This window comes from Acartia tonsa, chromosome 15, assembly GCF_053477335.1.
Source record: "Acartia tonsa isolate MP-2025a chromosome 15, ASM5347733v1, whole genome shotgun sequence".
Classification (NCBI taxonomy): domain Eukaryota; kingdom Metazoa; phylum Arthropoda; class Copepoda; order Calanoida; family Acartiidae; genus Acartia; species Acartia tonsa.
Window position 1 is genome coordinate 17653672 of NC_137274.1, and position 10597 is coordinate 17664268.

Here is a 10597-nt window from a genome sequence, read left to right on the forward strand (position 1 = left end):
GTAGAGTAACCACGCATAAAATAAAAAGGGGAGAACCAGCCTATATAGTTACAGACTATATTTATGATAGTAAGGAAAAAAGGCGAATACTAGAGTAACAATGGAGTGCTATAAAAAATACATAACAGAACAAATATTTCAGGTAGAAAACAGCTACATAATGAACAATTGGATATATACACACAATAGAAGAAATAAGAAGGATAAAACAAAGAAGATATCACAGAAAAAAGAAAAATATTATAATTTTAAGAAACATGTTTAAGTATTACATTGATAGTTATTTTTATTTTTATAATGTTAGTGAGTCTAAAATAACTCCATAAGAAAGAATGCAAAATAGGGTATACGTATTTTTGGATGAGTCATCGCTATGCATAGATATATATATATATATATAGGTATACAAACGTTTCAACCCCTTATGGAAAAACAACCCTTTATACAAAAGCACAGAAAACGATTATGCATCTCTTCAGGTATAAAAAGGGAAAACCAACTGGATATGATACCAGTCATTCCAGCTTGGTCCCTTGGTCAACAAATCTTCACAGGTTAGAAATTTTTAGGTTCGGTAAAAGTTTTTTCTTTGGTAGATAAAAGGTGCTTTTCTATTTCTGTGCTGGCGTTTTCTTTAACTTTGATTTTTCCCTTATTCTCTTGTTGTTATTTTGGACTTTAACTTTTTGATAGTTTGAGAAACATTTATTCTAACTTTACAGTTTTTTTTATTCATCTCTTTTTTTCCACTTCTTTTCTTTTTCACTTTAACAGCAATATTTTTCTTAGCCTAAAAAATAAAAGAACTTATTAAAAAAAATAGCCTAAGTATTTTCACATAGTTTTTCATATTCAAAAACATCTTAGTTCTAGTAGTAGAAGGATTAGAAAAAACTTCTGTCTTTTTTTTTCCTTGAGGAAAGTATAAAAACATAGTCGATATTTAGTTTAGTTTTAAGGATCAAACTTTAGTTATAAGGTAACATTACAATACATGTTATATTGTCTTCCTATTGTAATATCTATTTTGATTGCACTTATAATTATTTTTAAATTCTGTATTTAAGAAAAAAAAATTATTGTTGTCTTGTAATATTAAGTGTCGATTTTATTTTTCATATCAGCATTTTCACTTGCATAACTGATAAGTAAAAATAAATCAAAAAGAAAACAATTTTGAATAACTTGCCTTTTTTATTATATCCGATATATAAGAGGAAAACTCTCTCCTCAGGAAAAATAATTGTTTTTCATTCGATCCAGCCTACCATTGCCATTCAGAATAAGAAAAGGTTGTTTGTTGATTCTTGCGCTTCGCATTTAAGGACTCGACTCAAACCCGGTACTCGTCCCCGTGCTCTTGTACCTAAACAACAAAATAACATCAGATATAATTAACCCAATAATCGCATTAGTGGCAGTAGTGCATCCCTTTTGTTTTTTTTAAGGACCGAACTCGTGCTTGCCTACTGTATTCTACTGAAAGGAAAAGAGATATAGTATCAGAAGCATTACTTCTTTGATTATCCTGAAAAACAAGAGATAAGATTTAAGGTTAATTTTCTTTTGAGTATAACCACTGAACCAATTTTGCTACTCGTCTATCTCTCCGCTATTAACATCTAAATAAAGGAAATATAATATCCATCTCTTGACGCCGCTCAAAAAGATTTCGATCTGATCTAAAGACAAATAAAAGATTTTATCAAAGGGAAAGTGATTTCACCTTAACACGTGGTGCAACCTTTCCGGATCTTAAATGTTGATTTGACTTACAACCAACTCCATTTTTCTACTAAAAGAAACTTTTATTTATTCTCCTGGCCAGTTTATAAATTAACTGAACCTAAAATCTTGTAGAGTAGTACTGCTTAAATTTTTGCATGCTTTTACTATTGCTTCCTATTATTTTATTGACAATTTATTTTAGGTACAACACTGTCTGATTATCCAGCATACATCATCAGGAATTTGTCAATAGAAACTTTTTGACAAGAATTTTATACTCATTCTAAACAGCTACAGGCAAAATTTATATTTTTCCTCTACTTCCGTTTTCATATTTTTTTGGAAGCACTATTTCTCGCAGCGCTGCAAATCTTACTTATTGTCTAAAGTACAATAACATATATACGTCGACATATAATTTTTTTTGGCCTCATATTTCTTGGTTACGATTTACCCTAACAATTTTGGTTAAAGATTTAGCCTAACAAGTCTAGGTTCCGATTTACCTGATAACCCTTATTTTTATTGTTGTATATTTTTTTATAAAAATTCATTTATAAAGTGCTAGCCAAACTATTCTTATTACTACAACAATATACTTTTTTTGGGACTGCTTTTTATCCCTATTGTAAGGCTTTAGGGTTGGCCTAAAAATCTAATTTTTTCTTATAATATTCTGCGCATATCTAAGGTTTGACTTACCTGAAAATCTATACATATTTTATTTTTGCATACGAATTTGCACTAATATACTACGGTTCCTATTGACCTGAAAATCGACAATTTGAGGCATTGCATTATATTTTAAACAGATAACTTCCGAATATATTCTTATATTTCTTAAGTATCCTGAACATACTTAAATTCAGCTGAATAAAATAAACGATCGATTTTTTTGAACATATACAAAAAAACAAAATATTTTTATAATATTGCTAAGTTTTTATAACTAATTTATAGGTATTTTTTTCTGACTAAAATACTTATCCTTATTTTTCTGCATACTTTGTACTTTTACTACGCTCATAGCCTTTGTGTATCATACATGTAAAAGTGCACAATTTTTACTTCCGGTTTTAGATACAACATTTAACTTGTGCATTTCAACTTTCTCTTAATATTTTTAAATAAAAAAAAAAGAGATATTCCAACAGTCACCGATTTTAGGATTAATCACAGTACACTCTCTTATATATATTTCATATAAGTGCTTTAACAACTTCCCCCTTTCATCTATTGTACAGATTATTCATATAAATCGAGGTTTCGTGATTACCGGATATAATTTTATCTTAGCCTAAATATTTTATAACCTATTGATTCCTTAATATATATTTCTCGTACCGTTTCATAAAATGTTTAGGCGCAGTAAATCGCAAGAAAGGGATAAATCTTTTGCAGAGGCTCTTTCACAAGACTTAAATAATGAACGTCTAAGGCATAAATCTTTTCATAAATCCACATCGGATTTGCAAGAAAGTATAAATAATGAAGATATAATAGAACATCCTTACAAGGATGATTCCGTGCCAGGGTTAAACCCTCAACTTGATAATGAATACGACACCTTTTTAGCTAAGCTAAAGCAAGATAAAAGTTCTTGTAAACTTATAAAAACCCCTCTAGGACGCATTCTCCTAAATCATACTGCATATATTGTAGAAATTGCTCGAAAAAATAATACGCCGTTGCCTAAAAATTTTTATAATGATACCATTGATGATTACAACATTTTTCTTGATGAATTAGAGGAATCGAATAAAGCTTCTATAGTTAATAAAGAATCGTTACAAGCATCTATTAATGAAGCTGTACAAAATAGTGTAGTACAGCAACATGCTGAAATTTTTGACACACAGCATAAAACTTTCCTCCTCCCCCCCTTTCCTACTGAATTTGGATTAAGCCCTGTACTTACTTATTCTCTTGGACTTCATATATGCCCTGAACATAAAGTTATATGCGGGAAGTCACTTTTTGTACACAAAATATGGATCTCCCTTTTTAAAGGTTATCAATTAGAAGTAGACAAATTAATTAGAGGGACACCTTATGAACATTGTTGATTCTGAGCTTGCGTGCATAAATATTTTTCAAAAATTTTATTTTTTCTATTGTGACAAAATGACCCAAGCTATGATAGATCGCTTTACTTTAAATTGTGCAATTATGTGCCTAAACAGAATTGAAGCAAATGCAACAAATCTTTTATCACGATTAAACGCTCCCCACTGCCACCATGTAACAAATAATACAGCATGTAATATATATTTGAGACATGTAGCTATAGGCAAAAATATGCTAAAAACTAGAGTTAATAAATTTCTATACTTCTTTAGAAAAATGCAAAAACAATATTGTACTAGGCATAAAAAATTATGCACACTGGACTCGGATGAGACAAAAAGATGGATAGTGACCCTTATACGTCTTTACGAAGCATATAAAAACTTAATAAAAAACACACCATATGAATCATTTATTTAAATATCTATTGACAAAATTTATATATTTTAGATCATGTACAAAACTGCTCTTTTCTTCCTTTTCCTGCCATTCTTTCTTACTCAAGCTGAATTCACTTTCTTAAAAAGTGAAAATTTTGACGTCCAAGCTGATGGTGGTTTCATAGAAACAAGGACCGCTTTAATTATTAATCATTCTGATATAATGGCAACTGCAGATACAAAAATTGCAGCTGCGGCTACCAAACTAAACGTCTTTAGCTATACAGGAGTACAACTTAAAACATTAAAAGACAACCAAATCTGTATTCTCATTAACGCTTTCTCAGCACTAGCCAATAAGATTAAAAATGAATATTCAAAGTTTAAACGTATTCGTAATTCCCTGGGGTCAAAACCTACCATCCCTGTGGATAAAACCTTTCATATTTCAATAAACGACGACATTGCTAGCCGATTACTTGTAGATCTTGAAACTGCTGCAGCAAATATTGATTCGCAAATTCGTCCTACAGGCAGCTGGGAAACGCTTCTAACACAACCTGCAAAACTTTCTTCATTTGCTAATACGGCCGAGAACATCATAGAAATCATGGAGAATTTTTTCTCTATGTTAAATCTCCATACCAATATCCTAAAATTGTCAACTGAGGGAACCTTGCATGATGATATAAAAGTAAATTTCTTTTTAAACGGATCGGACCGCGTAGATTTTGATAGCTTAAATTTTATTTCCGCAGGAAAAGACGATGAAAATGCAATTTTCGTACTTGAATATTTAATTATTAAATCTTACAAGTCAATTACTAAACAAATCCCAGTTGCCTATTACGGAATATCCTTAGAAAATAATTACTTTTATGATGAAATAAACCACAAAATTATCTTTTAACTTTTGACATTTTTGCAAACGGAATTTTATTCCATAAATCCACCCCTAGTATTTTAAGAGGAATCACAACCGACCTTCAGTATGAAGCGGATCCGGACATTTTTCCAGCTTTTATTTCATTTAATGGCAACCTCTCTTTTACAGATAAAGACCTGGGAAAAGTAACAGTCACAAAATATTCTCCTTTTTCTGTACAATCCCACTCTCTTACCCCCAAAATGAAAATGTTTTTAAAATCTTTCATTAATAATACCATGTTACCGCCAGCGAATGATAATGAATTCATAAATTATTTACTACATGATTACGAGGAAATTATAATAAACATCCTCTCGCTACTATGTCTACTTATCATCCTTGTGTGTTGCAAATATCTTTTCACATTGTACCAAAAATCCACGACGGATCCGAATATCGTGCTTCTAAGAATTATGAGACAAAGATTTAACAGACAATAAACCAACCTTTATATATATCCTATTTTTTTTTCTTCTCCATTTCCAAAATATTTTATTTCTCACAGCTAGACCTTGCCAATATTTTGTCTACCCTTGACAAGGATATTTTTTTCCAAAACAGTATTAATTTAATACCTTCTGAATTTTAGTACTAAAAATGCATCGATCAACTTTTTTCAACATTTACTTTACACTTAATTTTTTTAGATGTACAATATGTTTAAATCTTGTACTACAAAAATATCTCTTTTACCACCGTCTATACTGACGGACTAATCCATGTTATTTCCGGCCACGCTCCATAACTAAATATGCCATTAACTGGCACACAAAAAAATTATTTTCTTTTAGACTTCCTACCAGGTATAATTGTAACCAAAGGATTTTACATAAGTTTTATTTTTTTTTTTTTTTCTTCATTCGTTACAATAATTAGTCCTACCAAGAGCAAATTTTTAAACCTAGCAGTCTTATAAAGCAATAATTTTTTTTCTCTCCCTTTTACTCCAGCACATTACGAGAACATAATTATTTCATAGAGTAGCTTCGCTTCAAATAAATTACCGTATATATATAACTAAAGTAACTAACAATTTCTATTATTCTTTTTTTTATTTTTTTTTAACCATAACTGTCATATTTTAAGACATAACAATTTTCATTTATTAAAAAGAATCCATAGATTCAAACTTTTACATACAGTTTAATTTTAAATACAATAAGGCCAAATGAATCATAGTAAAACATAAAAATATTTTTGCACTTTGCAAAATATTAATTTTGTTCCTCATTGAAGTATTTTTCTAATTTTTTTTATATATAATTTAAATTCATAGGCCTAAACAAAGATAAATTTAAAACAAAAATAACGGTTTCTTTTCTGCGCTTTGCAGCATAATCTTTTTTTTAATCACATAAAATTTTCTATATATAATTTTAACGTATAAGCCTAAAAGTTAACAAATATAGCTATAACAAATATAAATTTTTCTCATATATTTTTTTTTAATACTTTTTATCACAGAAATTTTCAAATACCAGAATGATTAATTTAAATTTATGTGCCTAAATATTAATATAAAAATTTCACAGCCTAAACTTTTGTATATAATGAGCAAGAGTAATTTAAAAATTAATACAACTTTTAATACTGTAATTTTCGTATAAAACAGATAGGAATTTTTGACTGATAGACCTAAAAAAAAAGTTTTTTTTCACAACCAAAATTGTTACTATATATTATAAGCGTTTTTTTTTAATAATTACCCCCCCCTTACTACAATTTTCCACAACCAAAAATTGAAATTTTGAATGATAAACCTAATGAAAATTTTTCCCAACCAAAAATGTTATTTTATATTATAAGCGTTTTTTTTTAATATTTACCCCCCCCCTTACTACAATTTTCCACAACCAAAAATTGAAATTTTGAATGATAAACCTAATGAAAAATTTTCCCAACCAAAAATGTTATTATATATTATAAGCGTTTTTTAATATTTACCCCCCCCCCTTACTACAACCAAAAAAAAAATTAAAATCTTGAATGTTTAATCAAAATATTTCAATTTTTCACAGCCAAACAAAATGATTTGAGCATTTTTTTTATATATATAGTTCCCCCCCACAAATTTTCTACTGCCAAAGAGAATTATAATTTTATAAAATGGATCTAAATATAATTTCACAGCCAAAAGTTTTTACATAAGCGTTTTTTTTTAGAAGAGATCGAATATGTCCCAAAATAGTTTTTCAGACAATCTGAATAAACCTTTATGATATCAATTATATTTTTAACAAAAATACAAACTAACTTAAAATTACTAACTATTTTGAGACAAAATCCTCATACTCCTCCTCTTTAAACAAAAATTAATACAATATTTTATTTTCCACTCATTCGATAATAGAAATAATCTGTTGCTGAATTTAGAAACATATTCCTTTGTTCTATTGACATAATTTTTATCAAAAAGCTATTTTCCTTATAACCAATAAAAAAAGAGACTATTTCTATTAACAAATACTTTTTAGACTATGTCTGCAGCTGGATTTAACTTAAGCACGCATTTCTCATTCAGGGTAATATATCCTAAGGGTATTTTAATAATCTTACTATTGATATCTATATACAATTTCCTCGCTATTTTATTTTCGAACCTGGCACTATAAAGCTTTTTTTTTGTCGTTTTTTTTATTATTCAATGGGGTGCGCACATTTTATTAACATAAAAAGTAATACTAAATAAAACAAAACCCCCTAAGTAGATTTTTCTATCTTCATGGGAAATATAAATATTTTTAGTATTTAGTCCTCTTTTAACCGGCTGACATGAACTACGCGCACGCTGTGAGATGTATAACCGAGTCAGGTAAAATAATTTAAATATAATAAAAGAAAAAGCCAGCAGCAGACAAAGTTTTTTTTTAAAAATGAACTGTTTTCTTTTCTAAATGAGTAAAAAAGGAAGCAAGAATTCTAAAAATAAATATAAAAGATACCTTTTAATCATTACAATTAAAGAATATATCGTTATAACTAGGAAAAGAATTTTTAAAGCCATTATAAGAAAGTATAAAATTAAATCAAGGTGCTCCTAATTTACTCACGAAGAAAAGAAAACTAATTCATTTTTACGGTATCATTAACATTTTCGCCGCTAGAGGCGAAGCTCTGGTCAGCCGAGGCTAACGCAGGGCGAACGCCGCTAGCGCCGGACGAGTGAGGAATTGGGCTGCTATGGCGGAAACCTTGACCACAATCTGGAGGGCCCACTTTTTTTGCCCCAGATGCGACCGGTTTCACTCCCGTGAACGGCGGTTCTGTCGCAGGTGCGGTAGGTTCCATTACCGGGAACGACGCCGCTGAGGGAACTGGTTCAGGATCCGAGGGAGCCTAAATAATAAAACTTTGTTTAAAACTTTGTATTCAAAGAAAACAAAACCTGTAAATCTAAAAAAAAAGTAAAATTCTTTGCTATTTTTTTCTTTCCCTCAAAACTTTATTAATATACAAATATTTTTATTCGTTTTTTTTTTCTATTCTTTCCTTTTGCTCTCAAAATTTTACTGATATGTAAGTTTTTTCTATAGCTATTATTCTTAAGTCTTAATGACATGTCATGACAATAAATAAACGATCTTGACTTAAAATAAAAGCTTAAAAAGAAGAAAAGAATTTTACTACATTTACCTCTTCATCGGAAACATTATCTGAACTCTCGTTGCCCTCTCCATAATCTTCACTCGGATCGTATTGAGCTAAAAATAAATTTTTTTTTCAATGACTGATAGAGATAGCTTAGCTGTAGATTATATAATTGTAATAATGTTAATTATTTTTATGTTATTTTTATGCCGTTTGCTAGTCTAACGTATTTAGATTAAAAATCCTAAGGAAATACTTCTCTTTCCCCCTTCAGAGGTTAAGTAATATTTTTTTTTGGGGCTTAAGAAAAAAAAAAAAATCTTTTCAAACCAAAACCATGGGAAATTAAAATCAAAAGCAATTACCTAAATACAGACACCAATGTCCGACGTACTCACAGACAGACCGCAACAGCGACCAGAGCCAGGAACGAAAAAGGATGGTGATGAAAAGAACACTGAAAAGAAAAAATCTTTTTAGAACCTAATGCGACATTATTTATAAAAAAAAAGTTTACATTAAAACAAAAGGAAGTTTTTTTTAGCTTTAGATAATTCATTTTTTCTTTGCATCAAGTAAACTAGTTTCTTTTTAATTTTTAACAGTTTTTTTTTCTTCTCTCTCTTTGCATCCTTTTACTATTAAACAAAATTAGTTTTTTTTCCCCCCTCGACCTTTCACGTCAGTAACTGCAAGTTTTAACATAATATGTTCGAATATTTTTATAAATTATTACCTGATGATAAGAGAGGCAGATGTTAAAGCTAGCGTTGCGACGTCTACTGAATTATTCTCAGGAGTCGCGGCTAGGTCTTGTCCATGTCCTGCGGCCTCAGCGGCAACATTTTTAAAATTAAAGGCTGACATAACTAGGGTCTGAAAAATACAAGAAAATCTTTTCAAATCTTAATTATTATAAATACTTTTATGATAAAGTTATAACATATTTACACACTTTTTGAAGGCCTTCATAAAAATTACATAAAAGTATACATATTTACTAATTAAATTGGACTAAAGGTATATCCTCATACAGGGGATTTGAAATTGAAGTAGGCAAATCAGTTTTTTTGATGGCTGGCCTTTGACCAGAGACCGAAGGACGGACAAATTCTTGACCAATAGAATCCTCGTTATCAGTGTTGCTCCCGACCTCGAGTAAGCGCTCATTGGGCAAAACAGATCTTCGTTTAAAGAAGTTCACACACAAATAAACTAAAAACAAAAATGATAAAATATTTTTTACTATGCACATGTTCACAGGACCGCCATCTTTAAGAAAATAACCCATTTCAGGCCCCGTTTAAATGTAATGATAAAAACAGGGTTGTAAACTTTATATTAAGATTATTTAAATATATGACATATTTAAGATGAAAATTATTAATTCTATTTTTGTCTAACCCTGAGATCATCATCAAAATTAAATCTTTAATTTACAAATTTAATTTATTCCAAAAGAAAAGTTGGACACTCATTCAAATAAGAGCTAAGAAGCCTATCCAGGGTTGCCAAAAATAATAATAATATTTTATGTAATATTTTTTATGTATTAATTTTTCTATGTATTTACGATAATTAATCAAAAACAAATAACGTGAAAAGAAAAAAAAATAATAAGACACTAAAATGTAAAAAGTGAACTATAGGAGTTGGCACACACGAATTCCTTACTCCACAGAGACAATATTAATTTAATGACCTGATAAGCTGAGAATAATGGTCACAAAAAGGATGACCAACACTGCCAGGACGACTGAAAAAATATACCGAACGCAGAAAAAGTCATCATAACAACTTCTCCACCTTAAATAAAGTTAAGTAAAAAAAAGAAAGAAGAAAAAAATAACAAGCATATTCAAAAAAAAATGTTATTTGTACAAAATAGATTTCTTTACCTAGTCAG